The sequence below is a fragment of the Coregonus clupeaformis genome, unplaced genomic scaffold, assembly GCF_020615455.1.
Source record: "Coregonus clupeaformis isolate EN_2021a unplaced genomic scaffold, ASM2061545v1 scaf0040, whole genome shotgun sequence".
NCBI lineage: Eukaryota > Metazoa > Chordata > Actinopteri > Salmoniformes > Salmonidae > Coregonus > Coregonus clupeaformis.
The window spans coordinates 151,342-171,626 of NW_025533495.1; positions in this window are offsets into that span (position 1 = coordinate 151,342).

Consider the following 20,285-nt stretch of genomic DNA (forward strand, 5'->3'; position numbering starts at 1 on the left):
ATACAATCTAAATCTGATACCTCACTGTCTGTCTTTTGACTGATACTGCTTTTTAAACTGCTCTGGTCAGTCTACTCAAATATTTGTACTATACATTTTTCTCTCTACAAGCAATATTATGATAATTTCTAATAATGAAACATTCATTAATTTATGAATAGATATGGCAGGTTTCAGGACACTGATATATCTGAATATGTTGAAAAAATATATTGCCACTATTTTCACCACCAAAGAATAGCAGTGTGGTTTTAATATGATTTGACTCTTTGCAGGCTGTCAGGCTGTCTAGTCACAGAGGAAGGCTGTTCTTCTCTGGTCTCAGCTCTGAAGTCAAACCCCTCACACCTGAGAGAGCTGGACCTGAGCTACAATCACCCAGGAGACTCAGGAGTCAGACTGCTCTCTGCTGGACTGGAGGATCCACACTGCAGACTGGAGAAACTCAAGTATGTAGAGGGTTTATGTCAATGTTCATATCAGACATGTTGGAGTTATCAGGCTAGTTAAGACAAACATTCTGACCACCACTTGGACTAAGTTATATAAAGACTGTGTGTGTGTGTGTGTGTGTGTGTGTGTGTGTGTGGTGTGTGTGTGTGTGTGTGTGTGTGTGTGTGTGTGTGTGTGTGTGTGTGTGTGTGTGTGTGTGTGTGTGTGTGTGTGTGTGTGTGTGTGTGTGTGTGTGTGTGTGTGTGTGTGTGTGTGTGTGTGTGTGTGTGTGTGTGTGTGTGTGTGTGTGTGTGTGTGTGTGAGTGTGAGGTGTGAGTGTGAGTGTGAGTGTGAGTGTGAGTGTGAGTGTGAGTGTGAGTGTGAGTGTGAGTGTGAGTGTGAGTGTGAGAGTTCAGGTGTATCCCTCAATGACTGTCTGTTCTTCTGCTTACCGCTACAGTGTGGAACATGGTGGAGAGAACACAATGAAACCTGGACTTAGAAAATGTGAGTGTTGACTGCTGTGAAGAATATGACTAAGAATAAGTCTTAATTCAAGTGAAGTCAAAGTCAAAGACCACCATCATTACTTACTTGGTCATATTAAATATCAGCTGTAGTTCTACAGAAGCACAAATCAGGGACACCAAAGTTTACAAAGACTTGCTTTGACAATGTGTGTGTCTGTGTGTCTGTGTGTGTGTGTGTGTTCAGGATGTGTATGTGTGTCCAGTGTGTGTGTTTGTGTTTGTTCAGGATGTGTGTGTAATTAATGGGAATAAGGTTGTTTTATATTACCATACAGTATAACATATGATAATTGAACAAGTCTCAAGTTACCTTAACTTCTCCTTTTGATACCTAGAAACATCTACATTAAATTAATTAGTGAAAAGTGAGTTAACATTCTAATGTGAATGATGATGATTTCTAATATTGTGTCTGGTTTCATCCATCAGATGTCTGTGATCTCACACTGGACCCAAACACAGTAAACAGATTCCTCTCTCTGTCTGAGGAGAACAGAAAGGTGACATATAGGAGAGAGGAGCAGCCGTATCCTGATCACCCAGAGAGATTTGAGGACTGTAGACAGGTGCTGTGTAGAGAGGGTCTGACTGGGCGCTGTTACTGGGAGGTAGAGTGGAGTGGGAGAGGGGCTGTTATAGGAGTGGCATATAAAGAAATTTGCAGGAAAGGAGGGGGTAATGACTGTGTGATTGGATACAATGACAAGTCCTGGAGTCTGTTCTGCTCTGACAACAGTTACTATGCCAGGCACAATAATAAGTCCACTACCATAGACGTCCCCTCCTCCAGCTCCCACAGAGTAGGAGTGTATCTGGACTGGCCAGCCGGCACTCTGTCCTTCTACAGAGTCTCCTCTGACACACTGACCCACCTGAACACATTCCACTCCACATTCACTGAGCCCCTCTATCCAGGGTTTTGGGTTTGTTATGACTCCTCAGTGTCCCTGTAAATAATAACCATGGTAACATTGACACACACACACACACACACACTGGACACACACACACACACACTGGACACACACACACACACTGGACACACACACACACACACTGAGACACACACACACACACACACACTGGACACACACACTAGACACACACACACACACACACACACACTAGATTCACACACACACACACACACACACTGGACACACACACACACACTAGACACACTGGACACACACACTGACACACTGGACACACACACTGGACACACACACACACTGGACACACACACACATACTGAACACACACACACACTGAACACACACACACCGGACAAACACACACTGGACACACACACAAACACACACACACACACACACACACACTGATCACACACACACACACTGATCACACTCACACACACTGGACAAACACTGGACAAACACACCCAGACACTGGACACACACACACACAATGGACACACACACACTCTGGACACACACACACACTGGACACACACACACTGGACACACACACACAGGACACACACTCATACACACTGGACACACACACATACACACTGGAAACACACACAGCACACACACAGGACACACACACAGGACACACACACACACTGGACACACACACTCACACATGACACACACGCACACACCTGACACACACACACACACACACACAAACAGGACACACACACACAGGACACACACACACTGGACACACACACTCACACACACACACACACACACACACACACACACACACACACACACACAGGACACACACACTGGACACACACACACACACCTGACACACACACACAGGACACACACACACACACTGGACACACACACACCTGACACACACACACACACACAGGACCCACACACAGGACACACACACACACACTGGACACACACACTGGACACACACACACACACACACACACACAGGACACACACACACACACACACACACACTGGACACACACACTCACACACACTGGACACACACACACACCTGACACACACCCCACACAGGACACACACACAGGACACACACACACACACACACCCACAGGACACACACACTGGACACACACACACACACACCTGACACACACATACACACAGGACACACACACACACTGGACACACACACTGGAACACACACACACACACACACACACACACACTGGACACACACAAACACACACACACTGGACACACACACTGGACACACACACACATACGCTAGACACACACACACACGACATACACACTGGACACACACACACCTGACACACATACACACACAGGACACACACACTGGACACACACACACACACTGGACACACACACACACCTGACACACACACACACACACACACTGGACACACACACACACACTGGACACACACACACACACTGGACACACACACACACACACTGGACACACACACACACACTGGACACACACACACCTGACACACACACACACACACACACACACTGGACACACACACACACACTGGACACACACACACGGAACACACACACACACACAGCGCCGGAAGAAGATGGCTGCCGTTTTACAGCCCTCTAACCAATTGTACTATTATGTGTGTTTTTCCCGCGTTATTGTAATTGATTTTGTACATAATGTTTCTGCCATCGTCTCTTATAACCAAAGAGAGCTTCTGGATATCAGGACAGCGATTACTCACCTCGAATTGGACGAAGACTTTTTCTTCAACGAGGCGTTCGCGAAGGATATCATACCGACACCCGACAAGGCCAGGATCCCCGTCATTCGGCGTGAGGAAGAGACGGAGATATCGTGGACGCAGATCCGGGTGCCTTGTAAGAATCCGACGGCCGAACGAGTAAACTGCCTCTCCCATCAATCCTATTAGCCAACGTTCAATCTTTTGAGAATAAAATTGACTATTTAAGATTACGGTTATCCTACCAACGGGACATTAAAAACTGTAATATCTTATGTTTCACGGAGTCGTGGCTGAACGACAACAATGACAACATTCAGCTAGCGGGCTATACGCTACATCAACAGGACAGAACTGCAGACTCTGGTAAGACAAGGGGTGGCGGTCTGTGTATATTTGTAAACAACAGCTGGTGCACAAAATCAAATACTAAGGAAGTCTCAAGGTTTTGCTCGCCTGAGGTAGAGTATCTTATGATAAGCTGTAGACCACACTATTTACCAAGAGAGTTTTCATCTATATTTTTCATAGCTGTCTATTTACCACCACAAACCAATGCTGGCATTAAGATTGCACTGAATGAGTTGTACAAGGCCATTAATCAACAGGAAAACGCTCATCCAGATGCAGCGCTCCTAGTAGACGGGGACTTTAATGCAGGGAAACTTAAATCCGTTCTACCTCATTTCTACCAGCATGTTAAATGTGCAACCAGAGGGGAAAAAACTCTAGACCACCTTTACTCCACACACAGAGACGCATACAAAGCTCTCCCTGCGCCCTCCATTTGGCAAATCTGACCATAACTCTATCCTCCTGATTCCTGCTTATAAGCAAAAACTGAAGCAGGAAGCACCAGTGATTCGGCTAATAAAAAAGTGGTCAGATGACGCAGATGCTAAGCTACAGGACTGTTTTGCTAGCACAGACTGGAACATGTTCGGGATTCTTCAGACAGCATTGAGGAGTACACCACATCAGTCACTGGCTTCATCAATAAGTGCATCGATGATGTCGTCCCCACAGTGACCGTACGTACATACCCCAACCAGAAGCCATGGATTACAGGAAACATCCGCACTGAGCTAAAGGGTAGAGCTGCCGCTTTCAAGGAACGGGACTCTAACCCGGACGCTTATAAGAAATCCCGCTATGACCTCAGACGAACCATCAAACAGGCAAAGAGTCAATACAGGTCTAAGATTGAATCATACTACACTGGCTCTGACGCTCGTCGGATGTGGCAGGGCTTGAAAACTATTACAGACTACAAAAGGGAAGCACAGCCGCGAGCTGCCCAGTGACACAAGCCTACCAGACGAGCTAAACCACTTCTATGCTCGCTCGAGGCAAGCAACACTGAAGCATGCATGAGAGCACCAGCTGTTCCGGACGACTATGTGATCACGCTCTCCGTAGCCGATGTGAGTAAGACTTTTAAGCAGGTCAACATTCACAAGGCCGCAGGGGCCAGACGGATTACCAGGACGTGTACTCCGAGCATGTGCTGACCAACTGGCAAGTGTCTTCACTGACATTTTCAACATGTCCCTGACTGAGTCTGTAATACCAACATGTTTCAAGCAGACCACCATAGTCCCTGTGCCCAAGAACTCTAAGATAACCTGCCTAAATGACTACCGACCCGTAGCACTGACGTCTGTAGCCATGAAGTGCTTTGAAAGACTGGTCATGGCTCACATCAACAGCATAATCCCAGAAACCCTAGACCCACTCCAATTTGCATACCGCCCCAACAGATCCACAGATGATGCAATCTCTATCGCACTCCACACTGCCCTTTCCCACCTGGACAAGAGGAACACCTACGTGAGAATGCTATTCATTGACTACAGCTCAGCATTCAACACCATAGTGCCCTCTAAGCTCATCACTAAGCTAAGGATCCTGGGACTAAACACCTCCCTCTGCAACTGGATCCTGGACTTCCTGACGGGCCGCCCCCAGGTGGTAAGGGTAGGTAACAACACATCTGCCACACTGATCCTCAACACGGGGGCCCCTCAGGGGTGCGTGCTCAGTCCCCTCCTGTACTCTCTGTTCACCCATGACTGCATGGCCAGGCACGACTCCAACACCATCATTAAGTTTGCCGACGACACAACAGTGGTAGGCCTGATCACCGACAACGATGAGACAGCCTATAGGGAGGAGGTCAGAGATCTGGCCGTGTGGTGCCAGGACAACAACCTCTCCCTCAACGTGACCAAGACAAAGGAGATGATTGTGGACTACAGGAAAGAAAAGAGGACTGAGCATGCCCCCATTCTCATCGACGGGGCTGTAGTGGAACAGGTTGAGAGCTTCAAGTTCCTTGGTGTCCACATCACCAACGAACTATCATGGTCCAAACACACCAAGACAGTCGTGAAGAGGGCACGACAAAGCCTATTCCCCCTCAGGAGACTAAAAGATTTGGCATGGGTCCTCAGATCCTCAAAAAATTCTACAGCTGCACCATCGAGAGCATCCTGACTGGTTGCATCACCGCCTGGTATGGCAACTGCTTGGTCTCTGACCGCAAGGCACTACAGAGGGTAGTGCGTACGGCCCAGTACATCACTGGGGCAAAGCTCCCTGCCATCCAAGACCTCTATACCAGGCGGTGTCAGAGGAAGGCCCTCAAAATTGTCAAAGACTCCAGCCACCCTAGTCATAGACTGTTCTCTCTGCTACCGCACGACAAGCGGTACCGGAGTGCCAAGTCTAAGTCCAAAAGACTTCTCAACAGCTTCTACCCCCAAGCCATAAGACTCCTGAACAGCTAATCATGGCTACCCGGACTATTTGCACTGCCCCCCACCCCATCCTTTTTACGCTGCTGCTACTCTGTTAAGTATTTATGCATAGTCACTTTAACTCTACCCACATGTACATATTACCTCAACTACCTCAACTAGCCGGTGCCCCCGCACATTGACTATGCAACGGTACCCCCCTGTATATATAAACTCCCTACTGTCACTTTATTTTACTGTATATATAGCCTCCCTACTGTCACTTTATTTCACTTCTGCTCTTTTTTCTCAACACTTTTTTGTTGTTGTTTTATTCTTACTTTTTGTTTAAAATAAATTCACTGTTGGTTAAGGGCTGTAAGTAAGCATTTCACTGTAATGTCTGCACCTGTTGTATTCGGCGCATGTGACCAATAAAATTTGATTTGATTTTGATTTGATTTGGACACACACACTCACACACACTGGACACACACACACACACACACACACTGGACACACACACACTGGACACAAACACACACACACACTGGACACACACACACTGGACACAAACACACACACACACTGGACGCACACACTGGACACACACACATACGCTGGACAAACACACACTGGACACACACACACACACTCACACTGGACCCACACACATACACACTGAACACACACACACACGACACACACATACACACTGGACACACACACCTGACACACACACACACAGGACACACACACTGCACACACACACTCACACACACTGGACATACACACACACTGGACACATTTCCATGTGTTGGATTTTGATGAAAGGAAATCCCATATGTCCTACTGGACAGGACTTTTCTATGGCATCTTCTGTTTGGGTGTCTCAGGTCAGGTCTGAGCCATGATCAGAATGTGTCTCTGTGTCTATTTCCAGCCCTGCCATTTCTACCTGTCCTGATCTAGTGTTTCACCCCTGACCTCCTCACACCGTCTCACTGTCCATGTCTGCTTTTAGCTCCCACCTCTACTTCACTGTGTTATAATGGACCTTATGCTTGTTATGTCACCTCTGTAACCAGTTATCAAACATACTGACCTTTCTGACCCTATCCCATGGCCCTACTTTCTAGAAATGAACATTTCAATTCCTCTATGAGTTTTGTTTAGTGTCCATTTACTTATCTATGTATTTGTTGTATATTGGGATTGTGCTGCAGAGCATCATGGGGGTTTGTATGTGTTGAGATGATCACGTTCCAAATAAATGGTTGAACTGATTCCTGTCTCCTGTCTCATCATTATTGAATTGTTATACAGACGTGGTTATGAAACCCACGAGACATAACAAAAGATTGGTGATGAGTAAGTCTGAATCTACAGGAACTATTCTGTCTGGAAGAAGTGGGTTTTTACAACTGTTTAAAACTGTTATTTTCTGTGGTCCAGTCTAGGCTAATGTTAGCACAGTGTATTGATAGCAGAGGCAAGTGCATAGTCGAGCTAGCTAAGAAAGAGAGTTAACATCATCATGGACGGCAGAAAAGGACTGGAGACGGACGTCGGAGCGGGAAAACAACGTGATTAAAAAGGAGGAATATACAGTGATTAAAGGAAAGGACATTTATTCAACTGTGAAGACAAACCTTTTAATTAAATCTGCTAAATGAGCGAACTTAGGTGGAAACGTCAGTGAGTGAAGTGAATGAAGATCACGTGACTGAGGAAAATATTGCTGTGGTTGAGGACAATATTGCTGGTTTAATCACTATATTCTGATGTTCAATGTTTCTAGAGCTTGATTTTTTGAAAGATGTGTAAGGTTAAGCTGATATACAGGTCGGGTTCTGAATTGTGATAAGGAAGCCACATCCCATAGCAACTGGTTCATAAGAAGAGAGTGTCTGGAATACTCGCTTACTGAAGATGCTGCATTGCTGAAAGTTCTGCGTGGGGTCCATCTATTGGGAGATGGCTAACTAGTCTGTATTTTTCACTGATTCATATGGATGCCAGTGCACACATTGGCTGTAAAAGTGGATAAAACCTGACAAGCATATAACTGTAGCTATGTGGGTGTGTTTCAGCAGGGTGAGGTCAGAGAGATGCTTCCAAGTCTGTATTTTTCAGAACTTATAAAATCCTTCACACAATCTGATGGGATGAATGTTCAACCCCATTTAAATGACCATAAAGTCTGTATAGTACCTTTAAGTTAAGATGTCACAGATCTGTTCATGGCAAAGCAGTTAAGTTAATGATATTAATTGATTCTTAAAGAATATAACTTATAAATCATGAGCCTCATCTTGAGGAGTCACCTGTGACAGTATTCATAAAGAGTAGGAGTACTGATCTGGGATCAGTTTTTCCTTTTAGATCATAATGAAACAGATTAAATGGACAGGGGGGACCTGATCCTAGATCAGCACTCCTCCTCTGGGAAACTGCATGTATGAAACCGAACACATAGTCGTAGTCTAGTTACAGCAGGTGTTTACTGCCATCTAGTGGAAGATACCAATAAAACACTTGATTATCAGGGTGGGGAGACGGCTGAGATGAAACAGAACGTAAAGAAGACTATCCTGCTCAGAACAGTGAACAAACAAAGGCAGAAGCTGCTGGTAAAGCAACACTCACGGTGTGATGGAGAGTGGTAAAGCAACACTCACGGTGTGATGGAGAGTGGTAAAGCAACACTCACGGTGTGATGGAGAGTGGTAAAGCAACACTCACGGTGTGATGGAGAGTGGTAAAGCAACACTCACGGTGTGTTGGAGGGTGGTAAAGCAACACTCACGGTGTGATGGAGAGTGGTAAAGCAACACTCACGGTGTGATGGAGAGTGGTAAAGCAACACTCACGGTGTGATAGAGAGTGGTAAAGTAACACTCACGGTGTGATGGAGAGTGGTAAAGCAACACTCACGGTGTGATGGAGAGTGGTAAAACAACACTCACGGTGTGATGGAGAGTGGTAAAGCAACACTCACGGTGTGATGGAGAGTGGTAAAGCAACACTCACGGTGTGATGAAGAGTGGTAAAGCAACACTCACGGTGTTCAGATGTAAAATAAATAAGTGTTAGCTTCCTCAGCACCATGCACCCACTGTTGCCCGGCGGTGACCAGAAGAAGAAACCGGAGACAGTGACAGACTACAATCACACAAAGGTATATACAGTATCTCTACCATATACAGATAGCCTTCCCATCTGCCAAACACCAAATAGGATCCCCTTTTATTATATTACATTCATATTATTACTATTAGTATTATCATTCTATATAATTATAACCTTTTCTATTCTATTTTATTTTATGTAAAAGGTTGGTGTGGATGCTAGACCAGATGTCCAGACTGTACTCTGTAAAAGGGGGGTACTCTCCTCTGGCCTGTTGACTGTACTCTGTAAAAGGGGTACTCTCCTCTGGCCTGTTGACTGTACTCTGTAAAAGGGGTACTCTCCTCTGGCCTGTTGACTGTACTCTGTAAAAGGGGGTACTCTCCTCTGGCCTGTTGACTGTACTCTGTAAAAGGGGGTACTCTCCTCTGGCCTGTTGACTGTACTCTGTAAAAGGGGTACTCTCCGCTGGCCTGTTGACTGTACTCTGTAAAAGGGGGTACTCTCCTCTGGCCTGTTGACTGTACTCTGTAAAAGGGGGTACTCTCCTCTGGCCTGTTGACTGTACTCTGTAAAAGGGGGTACTCTCCTCTGGCCTGTTGACTGTACTCTGTTAAAGGGGTACTCTCCTCTGGCCTGTTGACTGTACTCTGTAAAAGGGGTACTCTCCTCTGGCCTGTTGACTGTACTCTGTAAAAGGGGGTACTCTCCTCTGGCCTGTTGACTGTACTCTGTAAAAGGGGGTATCGTATCTGAAGATTATGCCTTTGTTAAATGTTTTTCATGACGAAATGGAATGTTGGTTATGTTAGTATAATGTAACATATAATAGACAGGAAGTGTATTGTAAACTGGCCAGAAGAGGGAGCCCATCTTGTTGCATTGGTTATAAATAGGGGTACACGAAGAAGATAGGACAGAGCAGACATTAGAATTGGACGACACTGCTCTCCGGACCACACGTGTGTCTGTAAACTCATGCTGAAGCTTGTGGTCTGAATAAACCTTATGATCAATGTTCAGTATGAGCCGACTCCTTTTGTTGACAGCAATAATTGCCACCATTCATCATATACGACATAATGGCGCCCAACGTGGGGCTGGTTTGCGTCTCCTCTGTGTTTCAGTCAATCGCCGGGCTAACTCTCTCTGAGGGAAAAAAGGGTGAGTGTTCTTACCGCTTCGGAGTTTGTTAGATTGGATATGACTTGTGTACACTGAGGAGATGTTCCATTATAACCTGGCCTCAGGTGGCGTTATGGCTGTTAACTGGGAGTCTGAACGAAAATATTTTAAATTTGGTTGATGTGTAAACGCTGTTTACAACAATGGATTGTACAAATGGATTGGTAGAGAATAATGTTGGGAAGATATCTGCATAGTTAGGGCACCGTGAATACGGAAAAGACCTCGAAAGGGGCGACTCGTAATAATAATTATTATTATTATTGAGTGGGCTACAAATCCTGTGTGAAGTGTTAGGCTTTGGCAGGTTGATTCCTTAAGCGGGAATTATGAAGTGAATGGTTGTATTTATGTTATACTCCTCCTCTGGTCGACGGGAAATTGGTTGGGGATAACCGCTTGATATGAGATTCATCTTTCAAGGCAACAAAAAGTTAGACGGGGAGATAATTGTGATGATGATGATTTGGCCACGGTGCGGGGTGTTCATTTGTATAGCTAGTAGGCCGCAGTTAGCTGGAGGCTAGGGCTAAGGCTGGATTGTTTCGGGTCACGTGGTACATCGTGGCTAAATGCTGATGTTAATGCTTAAGGCTAACGGCTAATTGTGTTTTGTGCCACGGTGTACCTTAGGCTAAGCTAAAGGCTAATGCTACAGGCTAATTGTGTTGCGTGCTACATGCTAACGGATATCCTTAGAGATTCCATTGCGATGGGTGAAAGTCTTTTAAACTTGTTTATGTGTTTGTAAGTCAGGTTATATGTTTTGTGAGCGCTGGTAAATGTTGTTTGATTATAAGGGGGAAATGGGAAGTTACAGCTGGCTGTTATTCTTTCTGTTTGGGGAGAGAGAAGAGAGAATCTTTCTTCCACGGTGAAATTGTATTGAGGAATGGGTATGCGCATGCGTTTAATTTTGCGACACTACAGTACCAAACGTGGGAGTTGGAGTTTATGGCACGAGATTAGGGAACGTTTTGTTTTACGGCACCATGAGGGGGATGCTGAGACTCAAGTATGAGGTTAAAATTATATTTGCGCATGCGTGATTTCTACGGGGCTAAAAACTACAACATGTGGTTATGTGCTAAGCCTACAAAGCACGGCATTATGGGTAAGGGTCATAGGTCCCATGTGACGCGGCAAGGGATAATAGTCACAGAATAAGAGAGATTTTGGGAAAAAAATCTCTTAGGTGTTAAACGGCTGTTGTTCGAACGGGAAACTATTTTGGCGAGATGTGGTAAAGTTATAAATCAAATATATGTTGACGGAGTACAATTAATTAAATTAAAAGACGATTAAAATTAAATGAAATGTTTTGGAGCGATCTATGTAATAAATGATATTTGCGCATGCGGGGGATTCTGCAAAACAACACATTGGTTAAACTGCAGGGGAGACAGAGGAACACAGACGACGGAACAAATAGGCACAGGGAGAGTTTAACACGAATCTTATAAGTTTAAACTGCGATTGGTTAAAGATGAAACTTGTTTTGTAGCCTATTGAATTTATAAATTAAATATAGGATAACGGATTATAATAGATTGAATTAAATAATTAAATGACGGATTGAAAGCAAAAGGTTTTTAGGGCGATCTATCATTAGTCCTGAGTTAAAGTCTTACAGTGAATAATGTAGAACAAACGAATATTGAATGGTTGGAAATACTCAGTGATTGCATTGACTACTAAAGTCTTTTTCTGTGTATGTTCTTCTGTCATATGAGAGGAGCAATAGGACTAGACGACAGACGAGAGCAAAGGAGAGAGAGAGAGGACGGGCTGACGTGCACGTCACGTGGCAGAGGATCAAGTCAAAAAGGTTTTGGTACTGATTATGGTTACAAAATCTTTCCCGAACAGAATATGTGATGTTATGACGAGTTTACATGGGCTTGGCAAATTCTATTTCAATAAAAGTTACATTTTGGAGGCTATGTGCATCACTGGGCTGGATTACAGTTCGATTGGAAATCAGGTACTGACATTATTTTGCAATTATGATACTTGGGGTTTATATCATAGGAAGAAACAAGGGGTTATGGGAATTGGAGTAATGCAGGATTGTAAGGTTAGAAGGCTTTGTTTATGGGTATTTTAGTCTGAAGATGACTAACTTGCATTTACTTGCATTTGATGGGTTGTGGTAATATACTCAACACTAATGGATAAGTTGGTGACATAGGATATAGGAATAAAATTGGGTTTAATTATTCAGGATTTATTTGGAGTTGTTAGGGTTATATTAATAATTACAGGGGGGGAAGTCTATATAACTTATACAGTCTAGAATAAGATAGTTCACAATAAAGGAATATAAAGGGCTTGATATAGGGGAAAATTGATTAAAATAGTCCTTTTTTAATCAAAGTAATCAAAGTAGGGTTAGAGTAGTGTTAGGAGAGACTAATGGCAGAAGTTAGTACACCTTTTTCACATATGGATTCAGCAGAAAGACATCATCCAGCAGGGTGATTATGGCATCAGAGATGAAGACGAATACGAGCAGAAACGCACGATGAAGATGAATTCAAAACTCCAGAAGGAAGGAAAACCGGGATGTCTGGGAACTTAAGGAGATGAGGATGATGAACATGAGAGTGATTGAGAGAGGTCATGCATGGGAGGTGACTCTGTGATCAGAAGGAAGTGGCAAGAGAGGAAAGAAGGATACTGGAGACTTGATCTCTGATGAAAGTTGAACGAAGAAGGAGACAAGATATTCGAGTTCTGATGAAGAAAAGTAAGAAGATGATGGAAGATGATATTTCAAAGACAGAATTTAGAAGAGAACCTTTTGAAGAATACTGATATGTCAACGCATCGAGAAGAACAGGACGAAGAAACTCTGAGAAGTCAATTATAACTGGTGGTGGAGAAGAAGAAAATAAGTGTTGGTTATGAAGAATCAGAGGGAACCAAATCAACAATCACTGTTACAGTTTCAACTGAACAATATCAAATGCAATTGTACCAGCCAAGGGGGGACCAGATGTTCCATATCGACTGTCAGTTTCTGGACAGACACAGAATTGGAGAAGAAGAAACAGAGGAAGATCAACGAGCAAGTGAAGATCACCTGTGCTTCAGGTGAACACTAAATATTCTAGAGTGCCGAGAATATCCGGAAGGGGTGCATTGCTGAGAGCATCGATTAGAGAAGAAGAGAAAATAGCTAACAGTTGAAACAACCGACCATTAGAAGTGATAGTGAATAGGGGAAAATGTATGTGTTCAGCCTAAAGAGGTTAAACATCTCACTATGTAAAATTAATTAGGGTAGGATAGGGATTTGAGGTAGTAAAACAGTTTAAATACTCTTAGGGAATCAATTGAGCTCTGCTATAGAAGTCAAATAGGAATTAAAAGAGACAATATACCAATGACATTGTGGGAAGAGATGCATGGTGTAAATTGAAGTATTCAATCAGAGGCACACTAGACGACTGACTGTCTGGTAGACTATTTTAAGAAGTAGGGGTTTTGGGGAATCATTTGCTTAAAAGATAAATATCATAGGAAGGATGATAATGTATTAGATTGCCTGTTAGACAATCTGTCTGGGAAAAAACTTAATAGGGGTGACTGTTATTTTGGGTTACATTCTTACACTAAGAGATTTGAGGTTAGGCTAAAAGGTGTTTAGTCGGTTTTGCCAAGTCTGTGTGTAATGAGTCAGAAGCAGGTGGGGAACTTTCCCAATCACATATTCCAAAAATTTGGTGGTAAGAGATTTTGTCAATAGATCAGGGGAAAAGGTTTTAAATGTTATGAGAGAAAAGATTAGATTAAAATAAGTTAGGGGTAGGCTAGGTTGAAGGGACTCTGAGACAGTAAGCTAAGTTTCAAAGTTAGTAGTAAGACAGAGAGAGAACAGTGAGGAAGGACATTTTAAAGTTTAGTGGGAAGATATGGTAGGAGTTTAAATCGGTTAGGAGCAGATGCATTGAGAAAGTATGTGTTGCTGAATGATTTGAGGGTGATTGAGTATCTATATTTACAGTTTCCAGCAGGGAGATCAATGTCATTATAGGTGTATTTTGTGTAATCAAAAGTTTAAAGTTTAGAGGTAGAACTGAAAGGGGGAAAAAGTGATACTAGTGGTGATTTGATGGAAGTACAAGGAAAGAGTTCAGAGCTTAGGGGGAAAACTAGGGATGAGGTAGTAACAATAATGACATCAACACGTGAGTCTATTAAAATAACAGGTAGAAGTAATTTAACTCTTTCAACATTGATAGTTATTAAAGCCATAAATATAGCGCATTTGATTAAGGGTCCAGCATCAATTATAGGGGGAAAATACTGTTATGAGGGTTAGGAGAATAATAATTATAATATGCCATTTAGGATGATGACGTTTCTTTCACAGAGAGAGAGAGAGAGAGATAATTAGGGAGGATAAGTATGGTTAGCAGGATCAGAAGTAGGAGCTGTTGCACCTACTCAAATAAGGGATTATTTTGCGTAATGTTACAGAGAAAGGTTAGGGAGAATATATGTGTACTTATCTAGTGCAAGCATTAGAAGTTGTTCCGGTTAAGAATTATTGGTTAAAGGGCTATGTAATTTGTAAGGTGATGCTTATAATGGAAGATTTGAAGTCTGTAAAACTTTCCACAGTCACAGAGGGAGTTAAGGATAAGTTTATTACAGTAGTCACTCCAACAGTGAATAATACACATAGGATATGGGTAGCTTTTCCACTAGAGGGAATTAAGGGTTTTAATTCATCAACTAAATCAACAACGTTAATGGTAACTTTGGGAAGGGATTAATGATACGATGGTAATAGCAAATGTAGGAAGGATGACAACTTTTCTGAAATTAAAGGAGGCAGCAAGAGAGACTCAGGGGTTTAGGTTACGACGAATAGGGTTAAAAAAAGGAGAACAGATAGTAGTAGAGAGAATATAGATTCATCATGGAGGACAGGATGAGGGTCTTTGATTTTGATGACAGATAGGGAGAGGTATCTGATCAGTGCCGCTCGTTCTTCTGTTGTGGAAATTAGAGATAGATTAACTCATTCTGTAAGGTCAGTGAGGAATCTTGAGGGTCCATGTCTGTTGAGAATTCCATCCCAAACCTGTTAGACGGTTGCGCAGCCTCTGTCAGGTGTGGGTCAGTCTTGAGCTTTGTCATGACTGTGGAATTGGCAACAGTCATTGACAGATAAAATAATGTCGTTGTCAGAACAGTAGGGTTTAGGTGTTCTTGGGTAAATGGATTACCCTATGGGAATTGTTAGATGTAAAGTCAGGTAACAGTGGAAACCTGAAGTATTCAGGTGAAATATTGAGGGATAAAAGTTGTTTTTGCTCTAATAAAACATATGAGGTAAGGGGTATGTTTATGGGAAGATCAGTGTGATGTTATATGATAACCTGGGATAAGTATGACCTTAAGGGTAGTAATGACAAATAATAGGTTACTTTTTATATATCAGGTAGTAAGAAGAGCAGGACTTTGATGGTTAAAAGATTAGCTTTTGACTGACAATGTGACTATGGGAATTTTAGAGATATTTGGTGGGTTTGTGATGATAGAGTATATTCTTACCCTATGGGGGACAGGATTTGGTTACATGTCAACGTTGAAGCTTCCATATGAGGTTTTACCATTATAAGAGGGATAGCATTGGACACAGCTAAATCTAGGGTTAAAAGGGTGACATTACATTTACATTTTAGTCATTTAGCAGACACATGGCGACATGTCATAGTCTTCAAGCCTATCATTGAAGGGTAAGTCTAAGGGAGAAAGGGGGACTTCATTCATGGTATGGTGTAACATTTGGGAAGATCATATTGATAAATATTAGTTATACTTTGAGTCCAGATAGTTCAGATAATATCACTGGGGTTATAGATGCATTATAAGGGATGCATTTGAAAGGATTTGGTTGCAAGATCAATTAGGCCCAGTAGGGGCAGTGATGGGTCAGATTCTAGTTTAAGCTTTGATAACACTGTGTGATGTTTGTACTGACTTTTGAGAAAGTTATGAGATTGAGATAGGTTGGAGAAGTGGTGCCTGGAGACAACACTCAGATGCCGGTGTGGACTGTTCCTGATCTGGATAAAGATGGACAAGTGGAACTGAGGGATAAATATCATTTTGGATTATTTGATGATTTTTCAAATTATTTTTTCAATATTAGTGTGATTTTTAGTATGATTTTTTATGAATCAAGGGGGGATAGGTTAATGTTATTCATACATCATGGATATGTCATTTTTTATATTCTTAAATTGATGTTGAGGTTTAATTTGAAAAAGTTGTTTTGCAAAGGATACTGTTTGGTCGTTTCTTTTCTTTTTCATTCCAGAAGCATTTGGGAGAACATGTGGAGATTGGAATACTCAAGCAAAGACAATATGAAGGGACAATATGACTGGAGGAGATGAAACAAGGAGGGTGTGGCTGATTCCATCATCAACAAGTCCATTGGAAGAGGGACATTACAGGGAGATGAAGTGTAGTGGACTACATTCCAGTGTCTGCAATGAAATATAGACATGTGTAATACATAATTGTGTCATATTCTTAGGTATTGATTTTAGTAGAATGATGTTTGATGTTATTGAATGCAGATGAGGATCTTAGATGCTTTTGTTTATTTCGATGGGGTTAGGGACAGAAGGTCTAGGAAGGGAGAGATTCATTGTACGATTCGATGGGTTGACCAGTTGTACAATGGATATTTATGGATAGGATTTTGTTTACATGGGTATTTAATTACATCATAGTTTCAAATGCATTTACATGGTTAATGAGGTTATCTGGAGTACCGACGGTGGTTGCCTGGGGCAGAGGGACCGTGAGAGAATTTTACTGTCTTGATTGATATGGATGGATGGCTGCTGGACAGTTTTTCGCTCTCACACTCCATAGAGATTTATTCATAATTCATAGTAATGTGTTCACACTCCATAGAGATTTATTCATAATTCATAGTAATGTGTTCACACTCCATAGAGATTTCTTCATAGGTCATAGTAATGGATTCACACTTCATAAACAGGTATTTCATAGGAAGGTATTTACACTCTAGAGGAGAATGTGTTTGGTTTAATGTTAAAGATACTCAAGGAGATAAATGGTTAATGGTCATAATCTTATTCTGTTTGTTTTCGAGACGTTTATTTCGTCTCGAAAGGGGGGAATATCGTATCTGAAGATTATGCCTTTGTTAAATGTTTTTCATGACGAAATGGAATGTTGGTTATGTTAGTATAATGTAACATATAATAGACAGGAAGTGTATTGTAAACTGGCCAGAAGAGGGAGCCCATCTTGTTGCATTGGTTATAAATAGGGGTACACGAAGAAGATAGGACAGAGCAGACATTAGAATTGGACGACACTGCTCTCCGGACCACACGTGTGTCTGTAAACTCATGCTGAAGCTTGTGGTCTGAATAAACCTTATGATCAATGTTCAGTATGAGCCGACTCCTTTTGTTGACAGCAATAATTGCCACCATTCATCATATACGACAGGGGTACTCTCCTCTGGCCTGTTGACTGTACTCTGTAAAAGGGGGTACTCTCCTCTGGCCTGTTGACTGTACTCTGTAAAAGGGGGTACTCTCCTCTGGCCTGTTGACTGTACTCTGTAAAAGGGGGTACTCTCCTCTGGCCTGTTGACTGTACTCTGTAAAAGGGATACTCTCCTCTGGCCTGTTGACTGTACTCTGTAAAAGGGGGTACTCTCCTCTGGCCTGTTGACTGTACTCTGTAAAAGGGGTACTCTCCTCTGGCCTGTTGACTGTACTCTGTAAAAGGGGGTACTCTCCTCTGGTCTGTTGACTGTACTCTGTAAAAGGGTTACTCTCCTCTGGCCTGTTGACTGTACTCTGTAAAAGGGGGTACTCTCCTCTGGCCTGTTGACTGTACTCTGTAAAAGGGGGTACTCTCCTCTGGCCTGTTGACTGTACTCTGTAAAAGGGGTACTCTCCTCTGGCCTGTTGACTGTACTCTGTAAAAGGGGGTACTCTCCTCTGGTCTGTTGACTGTACTCTGTAAAAGGGGGTACTCTCCTCTGGCCTGTTGACTGTACTCTGTAAAAGGGGGTACTCTCCTCTGGCCTGTTGACTGTGCTCTGTAAAAGGGGGTACTCTCCTCTGGCCTGTTGACTGTGCTCTGTAAAAGGGGGTACTCTCCTCTGGCCTGTTGAGGGGTTCTACAATGTGCTCGACATGACTGCTATCAACACGTGTTGTACAAGCAATGCCTTGACAAGACAGTCAGCAGGAGACATTTCATCATGGATCTGGCATGTGAGCTTGGTGAGAACCACATGAACACAGAGAAAGAAGCTACAGTCACCAAGCAGGCCGCCAAGACAGCAGGTCCTGCTCTCCCTCTTCCACAAGCACCACAGCTCCCACTGGGGAAAAATACACAATGTCAAGACAGCAGGTCCTGTTCTCCCTCTTCCCCAAGAACCACAGCTCCCACTGGGGAAAAAAGACACAATGCCAAGACAGCAGGTCCTGTTCTCCCTCTTCCCCAAGAACCATAGCTCCCACTGGGGAAAAATACACAATGTCAAGTTGGCAGGTGCACACGAACAAGGCCCATGAAAACTGTGTGCAGGGAACCGATTTGATTGTGGGGCTTGCTCACACAAAGCCCGAAGCTGTGTGCTGAGTGTGGACCTGAAGCATAAAGAGAAAGACGTGATTGGTTCATGTGTAAAGGCTCGGTACAGTGTCTGATACAATCAACACATTATTGTTTTATATCTTGTCATAAATATATTTCCACAAATATTTATTTATGCAATTCATCCTTTACAATTGTTCATGCACTGGTGCTTTTGTTTAGGAATTCAGCAAATCATTTCACCTGAACACCTGGCTAGTTATATTATTATTATTATTATACTTTTTTCATTTGTACTTTGTCAAAATAAACTCTAAATGGACTTTATTAACTCTATTACTAATTGAATCTACAAATATAGTTGATTAAATGCTTTACACTGTAATGTTTTTATTGTAAGGGAAACAGAAATAGGCTATAGGCCTATTTTGTAGAATTAACTATTGTTGTTATTTTTTTATTGATATATTTCCACAAATATTTCTTCATGCAATTAACCCTTTACAATATATGATGCACTATTTATCAAGCGTTTATTTAACAAACCATGTTTGCACAGCTTGCACCTTGCTGGTTGATATGCATCTGATGCATATGGTAAAGTGGACGCCTGGTAACTTTCTCTAGCGGGTTCTTATATGCTGAAAGAACAGGCGGTTCTAGTGTTAAGGACTGGTAGATGGGTGTTGCTCATGCATTCACTCATGCTGACCGGCTCCAGTACTTTGTTCTTGACTAAAGCCTCCAAGTCAGCCTTGACTTTTGGTCTGATAGCATAAGGTACAGGTCCTGCTTTCAGAAACGTTGGTTTGCTGTCTGGCTTAATGCTAAGCTTCCCTGTAATGTCGTTCATACTACCCAGATGTCCATTAAAGACTTCTCCGTGTTTCTTTAAGATGGCAGGTAGGTCTGTGTCTCCATGTGTCATTGTATGCACTGATGGCCAGTCCA